Source organism: Pseudophryne corroboree, chromosome 2, assembly GCF_028390025.1.
Source record: "Pseudophryne corroboree isolate aPseCor3 chromosome 2, aPseCor3.hap2, whole genome shotgun sequence".
NCBI lineage: Eukaryota > Metazoa > Chordata > Amphibia > Anura > Myobatrachidae > Pseudophryne > Pseudophryne corroboree.
The window spans coordinates 682,887,889-682,901,300 of record NC_086445.1 but is presented as its reverse complement, the minus strand read 5'-3'; the positions used below and the strand labels follow the sequence as shown (position 1 = coordinate 682,901,300).

General features: G+C 48.2%; 2 protein-coding genes across 3 annotated transcripts in view; one reads left to right on the top strand and one right to left on the bottom strand.

Moving 5' to 3' along the window:
• Nucleotides 1-1,388, bottom strand: part of SRGAP2 (SLIT-ROBO Rho GTPase activating protein 2) — a 244,691-nt gene extending 243,303 nt beyond the window's left edge. The window contains exon 1 of one of the 2 annotated variants that reach the window (XM_063955161.1): nucleotides 1,052-1,388. The gene's annotated coding sequence lies outside the window, so the exon portion shown is untranslated. Of the gene's footprint in view, nucleotides 1-943; nucleotides 966-1,051 lie in introns of those variants that run through there. The other variant, XM_063955162.1, reaches the window with a different exon arrangement.
• Nucleotides 1,295-13,412, top strand: part of FAM72A (family with sequence similarity 72 member A) — a 128,803-nt gene continuing 116,685 nt past the window's right edge. The window contains exon 1 of the mRNA XM_063955163.1: nucleotides 1,295-1,633. The gene's annotated coding sequence lies outside the window, so the exon portion shown is untranslated. The remainder of the gene's footprint in view (nucleotides 1,634-13,412) is intronic.

Here is a 13,412-nt window from a genome sequence, read left to right as displayed (position 1 = left end):
GAACAATGCATAATAACAGATTCGTGCAGTTAGTATTTTTGTCAGATTTGGCACATATATCCAGGAAGGGCTGTAATATCTATCCTCCTAAGGACTCCAGAAATAGCTCTGTGACCCCTGGAATGCTGTGGTTACAGGGCAGACAGCATTAAACCCAGCAGGAGGATAGCCAATGAGAAAAACAAGTCAAATAAAAAGCAGAAAGGGAGAGAGAGGGAGCTGCTTTCTGGCATAAAGTAAGAGGAAAGGGGAGGAGATAGGTCAGCCAGGAAGGAAAACCCTCCATCGCTTTACACTTCAAAAGAGCACAGGGACCAGATAATGTGACAGGAAATTGGATTGTAGGATTTGCAACAAAGCAGAGAATGTTACTGCACAAGCAATTAGCTAATTCTATGTAATCACACTGAATGCAAATCCTGCAAGCCACGTCCAAGGGGTCTAACATGTTAGGTAGGGTTCTACATACAGCAATGTCAGCATCTGAGGGCTTGCCTAATGCACGCAGGGGGGTGACTAGCTCACATGCCCTCTTTGTAAGGATGGCCTGTATAATCTATACAATCCCTCCCTGTACTGATCCACCCTACAGAAGTATCTAGCACCCAGATCACTGTGCAGCTCCTGTTTTCACATGCAAGGCAGGGAAGACAATATAGATTTAAAGGAAAAGTAATGTAGAAGCGATCGCCGGGAGGCAGAGCACATGTAGCCGCTCAGGATATAACCCTATGACATTTTAGTGTCATTACATAGCAGGGACCGGCAATGGCCACCTCCTCGGGGTTGCGGATCTTTTGTTCTCTCTGCACTACTATTTTTAATACTGCACAAGTTGCCCCGCAGCCTGATAGGACTTATTGCTGCCGAGTGCAAGCAACAGGGCTGGGACACACACAGACATTCCTCTCTCTCCCACCCACTATATGCTGCATTCCCTCACACTAGGTGATGCGGCGCACACAGGGGATCCCGACACACCCCATTACATCCCTGCTTTCCTCTGTCACATAGAGAATAACCAGCTATCACACAGGGAGCCAATGCTCACCTTACTGCTGCTGCAGGGGCTGTTCTCTACCAAAACCCGGATCTGATCTCTTCATCCTCAGTCAGATCCCGATCAATCCATAAAAAGAGCAGGCAAGGATCTCCTTCTGCAACTCTATTCCCCGTGGAATAGCCTAGTCCCACCCACTCCAGGTCACTAGCCCTATGGCAAAGCGCCGAGTGCATGACAGACAGCCAGCTCAGCCAATGGAATGATTGCAAAAGGCGTTGCCAGAAACCACGCGTCGGGGCCAATTGAAGAGCGCTTCAAACTGTGGGGGCGTGGCCAAACACTCTGTGAAAAGGGCGTGTATCTCGGTAGAAAGAGGCGGGAGCTGGTAGGATTTGACTGTCAGATGTAGTAGCCAATGAGACAGAAAAAAGCACAATGCCGGGCGAGGTTTGCGCTGCTACCTATGAGAGACAGAGGCGGGGCTGGGGGATCGGGCTGCAGGGGCAGATGCATGGGCGGAAACAGTCGCGGGAGATTCAAAGTGACAGCGAGTGAGGCTGGACGCGGGCAGGGCGGAAGTGCGCATCATCCTCCTGGTCAGTGACCTACAGTACGTCAGCCAAGCAGCAGGTACCTTATTCGGCCGGCTGGACAGTCGATCCTGCCATCGTGCCCTGCTCTGTGTACTGTACATCCTGTTCTGTATCAGTTCCCATAGCACCTCAGTCTTTCAATAAATAAGTCCGATGTCACCACTTTTGTTGTGCTCATTAGGACAATGGGCTTACTATTAGGGAACATGCATCACTTGCTGTGCATTTATTTTCAGTATAGGAGCATATTATAGACTACTGGCCAACCCATTAAAATGACGGGACAACATAGCAGTAATGTCAGTGCCGGCGGCTGTGCGTGCCAAAATGGAGCAACACCTGAATTGCTCTGTCGGGAGCCAGAGAGCAAAACACTTGAATTCCCCCGTAGAGGTGAGGAGATGCGTTATCCTTATATAGGATAGGTAACAATAGGAGCTGTAGTAAAATGTACTACAGGGAAACGTCTGCAGAGGATTGGGGTGGTTGTCTTCATCTATTTCCTGAGTGCCGCTGCATAATTTTTCCTTATGGTTGACTTGTTGATGCAAATCTCCTGTGTGTATGTGTGTGTATATAAGTTCAAAATAAGCGTGCACTCACCAGGGTTTTTTCAGTTGAATAATTGTGTTACACATGTCCCTGTTTTTGGCCAAACACTAGTCTTTCTCAAGACAGGCAGGCCTACCAGCATAGAAAAGGACAGGCAAAAAACCCATAAACTTTTATGGATATTATTGTGTTTTTCTTCTGACGCTACACTGGGTAAGCACCGAGGCTGAAGATAGATAGTTAAAGATGACCGGTGGTCAGCATCCCGATGCCGGGATCCCGGCTGCTACAATGCTGGCAAGGAGGCGAGTGCAACGAAGCACTCTTGCAGGTTCACCACGCTGCAGGCTCGGTGGCTTGCGCTCGCCACAGGTTCTATTCCCACTCTATGGGTGTCGTGGACACCCACGAGTGGGTATAGTCTCTGTGTGTCGGCATTTCAAGCGGTCGGTATACTGACTGCCGGGATCCCGACCGCTGATAACGTGACTACATCCCATGATGGGCACCATATATGATGCGATTCACTGAGCCGCTTGGGGACAATGTATATTGCCCTGTGGTACTACAGGGTGATCTGCAGTCTATGCAGAGAGAATGACTACTGCTGTGATTATTAATACAGAATAAGTCAGTTTTGAATGAAAATATTCCCACTATGTACTAAAGTTAACTTGCAGGCACAGTGATAGCGATAACCTCTGTACCTGCGAGTTACCTCCCTAGCATATCAAAGTTTTTCACATTTCTGAAAGACTCCTCCGGGAAATTTGACATTGCACATTATCATTATCATCATCCTTTATTTATATGGCACCACAAAGGATCCGCAGCGCCCAATTACAGAGTATATAAACAAATAATCAAAACCGGAAAATAGTGACTAACAGTTGAAGAGAATATTGGACAAGTACAGGGTAAATAAACGGGATGTAGTTACATTGCCAGCGGGCAGGATACCAACGCCGGAATCCCGACCACCGACAATGCTGCCAGCCGGCAATTTTCACTCGTGGGTGTCCATGATACGCCTAGAGTGGGAATAGAAACTGTGGCGAGCCACCGAGCCCGCAAGGGGCTTCGTTGCACTCGCCCCCCTGCCGGCATTCTAGTGCCTGGAATCCCGGTATGTGTATGCTGACGCTGAGATCCCAGGTGCCGGCATCCCATACTCATCGCAAATAAACATAGCTACTGCAGCAGATGTCACTGACATAAGTATCAGGGTGGAAGAAAGCCACAGGATTTGGTGCGTTTGAAGATGGTTTAAGTTAGAGAAGGATAAGCACATAAGGGTTGAGGACCCTGCTCATGATAGCTTACATTCTAAAGTGGAGGGGCACACGGACAGGGGTGACACAGATGGGGTAGAAAGTGAGTGTGGGACAGAGGGCTTAGGATGAGAGATGGGTTGGGTGAAGAAATGAGAACCCGTTTGAAGTTTTGTAGAGAGGGGGAGAGGTAGAGAATTCCGGAGAGAGGGAGCAGACCGTGAGAAATCTTGAATGTAGGAGTGGGAGGAAGCAATCGGTAAACAGGAGAGGCGGCGTGCATTAGCGGAGCGAAGAGGGCGGGTGGGAGGGTAAAGAGATTTCTCTGACGTCCTAGTGGATGCTGGGGACTCCGTAAGGACCATGGGGAATAGCGGCTCCGCAGGAGTCTGGGCACAAAAGTAAAGCTTTAGAACTACCTGGTGTGCACTGGCTCCTCCCCCTATGACCCTCCTCCAAGCCTCAGTTAGATTTCTGTGCCCGAACGAGAAGGGTGCACACTAGGTGGCTCTCCTGAGCTGCTTAGTGAAAAGTTTAGTTTTAGGTTTTTTTATGTTCAGTGAGACCTGCTGGCAACAGGCTCACTGCATCGAGGGACTAAGGGGAGAAGAAGCGAACTCACCTGCGTGCAGAGTGGATTGGGCTTCTTAGGCTACTGGACATTAGCTCCAGAGGGACCGATCACAGGCCCAGCCATGGATAGGTCCCAGAGCCGCGCCGCCGGCCCCCTTACAGAGCCAGAAGACAGAAGAGGTCCGGAAAATCGGCGGCAGAAGACGTCCTGTCTTCAACAAGGTAGCGCACAGCACTGCAGCTGTGCGCCATTGCTCTCAGCACACTTCACACTCCGGTCACTGAGGGTGCAGGGCGCTGGGGGGGGGGCGCCCTGAGACGCAATAAAAACACCTTGGATGGCAAAAAAATGCATCACATATAGCTCCTGGGCTATATGGATGAATTTAACCCCTGCCAGAATACACAGAAAAACGGGAGATAAGGCCGCCGAGAAGGGGGCGGAGCCTATCTCCTCAGCACACTGGCGCCATTTTCCCTCACAGCTCCGTTGGAGGGAAGCTCCCTGGCTCTCCCCTGCAGTCACTAGACTACAGAAAGGGTTAAAAAAGAGAGGGGGGCACTAATTACGCGCAGTATTAAAAATACAGCAACTATAAGGGGAAAAACACTTATATAAGGTTATCCCTGTATATATATAGCGCTCTGGTGTGTGCTGGGAAACTCTCCCTCTGTCTCCCCAAAGGGCTAGTGGGGTCCTGTCCTCTATCAGAGCATTCCCTGTGTGTGTGCTGTGTGTCGGTACGTTTGTGTCGACATATATGAGGAGAAAAATGATGTGGAGACGGAGCAGATTGCCTGTAATAGTGATGTCACCCCCTAGGGGGTCGACACCTGAGTGGATGAACTGTTGGAAGGAATTACGTAACAGTGTCAGCTCTGTATAAAAGACAGTGGTTGACATGAGACAGCCGGCTACTCAGCTTGTGCCTGTCCAGACGTCTCATAGGCCGTCAGGGGCTCTAAAGCGCCCGTTACCTCAGATGGCAGATATAGACGCCGACACGGATACTGACTCCAGTGTCGACGGTGAAGAGACAAATGTGACTTCCAGTAGGGCCACACGTTACATGATTGAGGCAATGAAAAATGTTTTACACATTTCTGATAATACGAGTACCACCAAAAAGGGGTATTATGTTCGGTGAGGAAAAACTACCTGTAGTTTTCCTGAATCTGAGAAATTAAATGAGGTGTGTGATGATGCGTGGGTTTCCCCCGATAACAACTGATAATTTCTAAAATGTTATTGGCATTATATCCTTTCCCGCCAGAGGTTAGGGTGCGTTGGGAAACACCCCCTAGGGTGGATAAAGCGCTCACACGCTTGTAAGAACAAGGGCTCTACCCTCTCCTGAGATGGCCGCCCTTAAGGATCCTGCTGATAGAAAGCAGGAGGGTATCCTAAAATGTATTTACACACATACTGGTGTTATATTGCGACCAGCAATCGCCTCAGCCTGGATGTGCAGTGCTGGGTTGGCGTGGTCGGATTCCCTGACTGAAAATATTGATACCCTAGATAGGGACAGTATATTATTGCCTATAGAGCATTTAAAAGATGCATTTCTATATATGCGTGATGCACAGCGGAATATTTGCCGACTGGCATCAAGTCTACGTGCGTTGTCCATTTCTGCCAGTAGAGGGTTATGGACACGACAGTGGTCAGGTGATGCGGATTCCAAACGGCATTTGGAAGTATTGCCTTATTAAGGGGAAGAGTTATTTGGGGTCGGTCTTTCAGACCTGGTGGCCACGGCAACAGCCGGGAAATCCACGTTTGTACCCCAGGTCGCCTCTCAACATAAGAAGACGCCGTATTATCAGGCGCAGTCTTTTCGTGGGCAAGCGGGCAAAAGGTTCCTCATTTCTGCCCCGTGACAGACGGAGAGGAAAAAGGCTGCAGAAATCAGCCAGTTCCCAGGAACAGAAACCCTCTCCCGCCTCTGCCAAGCCCTCAGTATGACGCTGGGGCTTTACAAGCAGAATCAGGCACGGTGGGGGCCCGTCTCAATGAATTTCAGCGCGCAGTGGGCTCACTCGCAAGTAGACCCCTGGATCCTTCAGGTGATATCTCAGGGGTACAAATTGGAATTCGAGACGTCTCCCCCTCGCCGTTTCCTAAAGTCGGCTTTACCGATGTCTCCTTCTGACAGGGAGGCAGTTTTGGAAGCCATTCACAAGCTGTATTCCCAGCAGGTGATAATCAAGGTACCCCTCCTGCAACAGGGAACGGGGTATTATTCCACACTGTTGTGGTACCGAAGCCGGACGGCTCGGTGAGACCGATTCTAAATCTAAAATCTTGAACACTTACATACGGAGGTTCAAATTCAAGATTGAGTCACTCAGAGCAGTGATTGCGAACCTGGAAGAAGGGGACTACATGATGTCTCGGGACATCAAGGATGCTTACCTTCATGTCCCAATTTACCCTTCTCACCAAGGGTACCTCAGGTTTATGGTACAGAACTGTCACTATCAGTTTCAGACGCTGCCGTATGGATGGTCCACGGCACCCCGGGTCTTTACCAAGGTAATGGCCGAAATGATGATACTCCTTCGAAGGAAGGGAATTTTAGTTATCCCTTACTTGGACGATTCCCTGATAAGGGTAAGATCCAGGGAACAGTTGGAGGTCGGTGTAGCACTATCTCAGGTAGTGTTGCAGCAGCACGATTGGATTCTCAATATTCCAAAATCGCAGCTGATTCCGACGACTCGTCTTCTGTTCCTAGGGATGATCCTGGACACAGTCCAGAAAAAGGTGTTTCTCCCGGAGGAGAAAGTCAGGGAGTTATCCGAGCTAGTCGGGAACCTCCTATAACCGAGCCAAGTCTCAGTACATCAATGAAATGGTTCTGGGAAAAATGGTGGCTTCCTACGAAGCAATCCCATTCGGCAGATTCCACGCAAGAACTTTCCAGTGGGACCTGCTGGACAAATGGTCCGGGTCGCATCTTCAGATGCATCAGCGGATAACCCTGTCACCAAGCACAAGGGTGTCTCTCCTGTGGTGGTTGCAGAGTGCTCATCTTCTAGAGGGCCGCACATTCAGGACTGGGTCCTGGTGACCACGGATGCCAGCCTGCGAGGCTAGGGAGCAGTCACACAGGGAAGGAATTTCCAGAGCTTATGGTCAAGCCTGGAGACATCACTTCACATAAATATCCTGAAGCTAAGGGCCATTTACAATGCTCTAAGCTCAGCAAGACCTCTGCTTCAAGGTCACCCGGAGTTGATCCATTCGGACAACATCACGGCAGTCACCCACGTAAACAGACAGGGTGACACAAGAAGCAGGAGGGCAATGGCAGAAGCTGCAAGGATTCTTCGCTGGGCGGAAAATCATGTGATAGCACTGTCAGCAGTATTCATTCCGGGAGTGGACAACTGGGAAGCAGACTTCCTCAGCAGACACGACCTCCACCCGGGAGAGTGGGGACTTCACCCAGAAGTCTTCCACATGTTTATAAAACTCGACAAGTATTGCGCCAGGTCAAGGGACCCTCAGGCAATAGCTGTAGACGCTCTGGTAACACAGTGGGTGTACCAGTCAGTGTATGTGTTCCCTCCTCTGCCTCTCATACCCAAGGTACTGAGAATTATAAGATGGAGAGGAGTAAGCACTATATTCGTGGCTCCGGATTGGCCAAGAAGGACTTGGTAACCGGAACTTCAAGAGATGCTCACGGAGGATCCGTGGCCTCTACCTCTAAGAAGGGACCTGCTCCAGCAAGGACCCTGTCTGTTCCAAGACTTACCGCGGCTGCGTTTGACGGCATGGCGGTTGAACGCCGGATCCTGAAGGAGAAAGGCATTCCGGATGAAGTCATTCCTATCCTGATCAAAGCCAGGAAAAATATAACCGCAAAACATTATCACCGCATTTGGCGAAAATATGTTGCGTGGTGCGAGGCCAGTAAGGCCCCGACGGAGGAATTTTCAACTAGGTCGATTCCTACATTTCCTGCAAACAGGAGTGTCTATGGGCCTGAAATGGGGGTCCATTAAGGTTCAAATTTCGGCCCTGTCAATTTTCTTCCAAAAAGAACTAGCTTCAGTCTCTGAAGTTCAGACGTTTGTGAAAGGGGTACTGTATATACAGCCTCCTTTTGTGCCTCCAGTGGCACCTTGGGATCTAAATGTAGTTTTTGGGTTCCAAAAGTCACATTGGTTTGAACCACTTAAATATGTGGAGTTAAAATATCTAACATGGAAAGTGGTCATGCTGTTGGCCCTGGCCTGGGCCAGGTGCGTGTCAGAATTGGCGGCTTTATCCTGTAAAAGCCCTCATCTGATTTTCCATTCGGACAGGGCGGAATTGAGGACTTGTCCTCAGTTTCTCCCTAAGGTGGTTTTCAGCGTTTCACCTGAATCAACCTATTGTGGTGCCTGCGGCTACTAGGGACTTGGAGGACTCCAAGTTGCTAGACGTTGTCAGAACCCTGGAAATATAGGTTTCCAGGACGGCTGGAGTCAGAAAATCTGACTCGTTGTTTATTCTGTATGCACCCAACAAGCTGGGTGCTCCTGCTTCTAAGCAGACTATTGCCCGTTGGATTTGTAGTACAATTCAGCTTGCACATTCTGTGGCAGGCCTGCCACAGCCAAAATCTGTAAAAGCCCATTCCACAAGGAAGGTGGGCTCATCTTGGGCGGCTGCCCGAGGGGTCTCGGCTTTACAACTTTGCCGAGCAGCTACTTGGTCAGGAGCAAATACGTTTGTAAAATTCTACAAATTTGATACCCTGGCTGAGGAGGACCTGGAGTTCTCTCATTTGGTGCTGCAGAGTCATCCGCACTCCCCCGCCCGTTTGGGAGCTTTGGTATAATCCCCATGGTCCTTACGGAGTCCCCAGCATCCACTAGGACGTCAGAGAAAATAAGAATTTACTTACCGATAATTCTATTTCTCGTAGTCCGTAGTGGATGCTGGGCGCCCATCCCAAGTGCGGATTGTCTGCAATACTGGTACATAGTTATTGTTACCAAAAAATCGGGTTATTGCTGTAGTGAGCCATCTTTTCTAGAGGCTCCTCTGTTATCATGCTGTTAACTGGGTTTAGATCACAAGTTATATGGTGTGATTGGTGTGGCTGGTATGAGTCTTACCCGGGATTCAAAATCCTTCCTTATTGTGTACGCTCGTCCGGGCACAGTATCCTAACTGAGGCTTGGAGGAGGGTCATAGGGGGAGGAGCCAGTGCACACCAGGTAGTTCTAAAGCTTTACTTTTGTGCCCAGACTCCTGCGGAGCCGCTATTCCCCATGGTCCTTACGGAGTCCCCAGCATCCACTACGGACTACGAGAAATAGAATTATCGGTAAGTAAATTCTTATTATAAGGTCAGAGATACAAATGCGGGAGGAGTGGTTGAGGGCTTTGTAAGTGATTGTGAGAAGTTTTAATTGGATTCTGGAAGGGTAGACAGTGAAGGGCTTGTAGGAGAGGGGAGGTGGACGTAGTGTGTTTGGTGAGGAAGATAAGCCATGCTGCAGCATTGAGGATAGATTGGAGTGGAGAGAGGCATTTGTCAGGATGCCAGTTAGGAGGAGATTGCAGTAGTCTAGTCTGGAAATGAGTGGATAATGTTATTAGTTGCATCCTGGATGAGAGAGGGTATGATCCTGGAAATATTTTTGAGATGAGAATGGCATGCTTGTGAGAGGTGCTGAATGTGTGGTTTGAAGGAGAGGGAGGAGTCAAGGATTACCCCAAGACAGCACACTTGGGGCTAGAAGAGACAGTAGTGCCATTAATAGATAATGAAAGTGTGGGAGGTGAGGCTGTGCAGGAGGGTGGTAAGACGATTAGCTCAGTCTTGGACATGTTGAGTTTAAGAATGTGTTGGGATAACCGGGAGATAGCAGAGAAATAAGTGAAGAAAGCAGGGGAGAGGTCAGGGGAGGAAAGGTACATTTGAGTATCATCGACATAGAGATGATATTGCAGGTTTAAAAAAGCTAATGAGTTCACCTAAAGAGGATGTAGAGCGAGAGAAAAGGAGAGGACCAAGAACAGAACCTTGGGGGACACCTACAGTTAGTGGAAGTTGGGGGTGGGGTGGAGTCATGAGAAGATTTATTATCATATACACCGCTAATGAGTATCAATTATATTAGTGAGTAAGGTTGGTTTTTTAGCATTACTAGCAGCGCTCCCATTTTGTTTGTTTTCTTGTTTCTATCCTAATCACGAGGGGCGCAAAACATCCCTCACTTTGGGTAGCAGCAGCAGTATTACTATTAGGATATCCCTAAGAAGGGAAATATTAGAAAGTTATTTCTCCACCAGTAAGTCAGCGCAATACCTTATATATTTTTTTCTTTTAGTCATGAGAAGAGACAGAACAGTCAGAGAGGTAGGACGACAGCCAGGAGAGGGAAGTGTCATGCAGACCAAGGTAGTGAAGGATTTGCAGAAGGAGATGGTGGTCCACAGTGTCAAAGGCAGCAGAGAGGACAAGAAGAATAAGCAGAGAGTACTGGCCCTTAGATTTGGCAGCACGGAGATTATTGCAGACTTTTGTGAGTGCAGTTTCAATGGAGTGGAGAGAATAGAAGCCAGACTGGAATGAGTCAAGCAGTGAGTGGGAGGAAAGAAAGGCCATAAATGGTTTGTAGACAATACGCTCAAGGAGTTTGGAGGCAATAGGTAGGAGAGAGATGGGACGGTAATTGGAGAGGGTGTTTGGATCAAGGGTAGGTTTTTTAAGAATAGAGGCGACAAGTGCATGCTTAAAAGCAGAGGGGACAGTGCCTGATGAGAGGGAGAAATTGAGGAGGTGGGCAAGATGGGAACAGGCAGGAGAGAGGTAGCGGAGGAGGCAGGACGTGATGGGAGGGAGCTAATTCAGACCTGAGGGGTCATTTCGACCTGATCGTACGCTAGATTTTTTTGCTGTGGTGCGATCAGGTCAAAACTTGGCAACACTGCGCTCTGCGTCGTACGGGTACAAAGCGGATTGTTGCTGAGCTATGGGTTTTACGAAGAATACATTCGCACAGCCGATTGCAAGGAGATTGACAGGAAGAGGCCATTTGTTGGTGGCAACTGACTGTTTTCAGGGATTGGTTGGACAAATGCAGACGGGTGTCTGACGTCAATGCCAGCCACGTACAGGCTGAAGTGATCACAGCGGCTGAGTGAGTTAAAACCTATTCAGAAACTACACAAAACTTTTTTGTACCGCTCGGCTGCACAAGCGTTCGTACACTTGCAAAGCGAAAATTCACTCCCCTATAGGCGGCGACTATCTGATCGCAGCGCTGCAAAAAATAGCTAGCGAGCAATCAACTCGGAATGACCCCCCTGCTCGTAGCAGCAAATTTGTTAGCATATGGCCAAAACCATGTGCACTGCAGGGGGGGGGGGGGGCAGATATAACATGTGCAGAGAGAGTTAGAGTTGGGTGTGGTATGTTCAAACTGAAATCTAAATTGCAGTGTAAAAATAAAGCAGCCAGTATTTACCCTGCACAGAAACAATATAACCCACCCAAATCTAACTCTCTCTGCACATGTTATTTCTGCGCCACCTCCACTGCAGTGCACATGGGGGGTCATTCAGAGTTGTTCGCTCGCTAGCTGCTTTTAGCAGCATTGCACACGCTAGGCCGCCGCCCTCTGGGAGTGTATCTTATCTTAGCAGAATAGGTAACGAAAGATTAGCAGAACTGCTACTAAATAATTCCTTGCAGTTTCTGAGTAGCTCCAGACCTACTCCTAGATTGCGATCAGCTCGGTCCGTTTAGTTCCTGGTTTGACGTCACAAACACGCCCTGCCGAACGCCAGCCACTTCCCCGTTTCTCCAGACACTCCCGCATTTTCCCCCGGCCCCCCCCCACCTTTTTTTAGCACACTCCCGGAAAACGCTCAGTTACCACCCAGAAACGCCCCTTTCCTGTCAGTCATTCACCGATCAGCAGTGCGACTGAAAAGCGCCGCACGAACACCAGCAAATCTACTAAGTTTTTAGTTAAATAACTAAGTGCATGCGCCCTGCGTGCCTTGCGCATGCGCATTTTGCAACAAATTGCAGCATAACGAAAATCGGCAACGAGCGAACAACTCGGAATGACCCCCATGGTTCTGCCCATCTGCTAACAAATTTGCTGCTATAATCAGGCCTGAATTAGGCCCTGGGTCAATTGGTGAGGTGGTGGGAGACACATACACACAGTGTCAGTTTTCAGAGGCTGCAGGAATTTGTCTACATATATGTAAAGCAGTTTTTGCCATCTGAGCATGGTGTAAATTAACAGGGCCAATCTCCTAAAAGCTTTGATTTTTGTAGTTTGTCACATAGATATCAGATCTTTCTGTGAAATTTTGTCCCTTAGGCTACTAGTATAGTGGTGATTCATAGAAATGATACAGATTTTCTGCATATTTTTGTTTTTAACCGCCTTGATAAATATGTCTCTGAGTTTCTGCAGCGGGGTACATTGGTTTCCACAGGGAAAACATTGGGGTGTAGACAGAGCCGGCCCTAGGCAAGATTTTGGCTGGTGCCCCCTAGTGCCACCGCTGGTTCCGCCTCTGACCTTGCACCTCTTTCCCAGCACCATCACCCCTCATCCATAGCAGTCCTTATTTTGGGGTTTGTACCCCCTGTATTTTAAATAGGAACAGTTCGTACATTTGGCGCACAGCCCAAAAAGGGATGTGTTTTTGATGGCAATAGTAACCTCAATTCCAATTACGCCACACAGTACTGCAACTTTATTTACATTTGATCATGCGATAGTGTCTATAATTCATATTACATCCCACAGTAGTATCACTTTACCTTATAAACGTTACTCCTCACAGTAGAGCCCCTTATTCACATTACATCACACTGAATTGCTCCTTATTCACATTACACCACACCCTATTGCTCTTTATTCACATTAGACAACACAGTGGTGCCCTTTCTATATGCAATGCCACATAGTAGAGCACCTTATACACATAATGCCACACAGTAATGCCCCTTACACATATGAGACATATTAATGTCCTTATAAACATAATGCGCCTTACACATTATGACAACCTTTATTAATGCCCTTTTACACGTAATGTCCCTTACACATATGCCGCACATTATTAATGCCTTTATACACATAATGACACACATAGTGCCCCTTACACATGTTGCACATTATTAATGCATTTTTACATGACACACATAATGCTCCTTACACATATTCCGAACACTACTGCACAACCAACCCACTCACATGCACACAACACTCACACTGCCACTAACACTGTTACCTCTGCCTCTGCTTAAATACAGATGTGTCCTCATAAATCTTGCCTCAATGCTAACGTCGGGCACTTTTTTTTAATGAAAATGCATCTTATTTGCATTGCTATGTGGCTAGGATGCACAGCTTCTGCTGATTAAAATGATATACAGCATG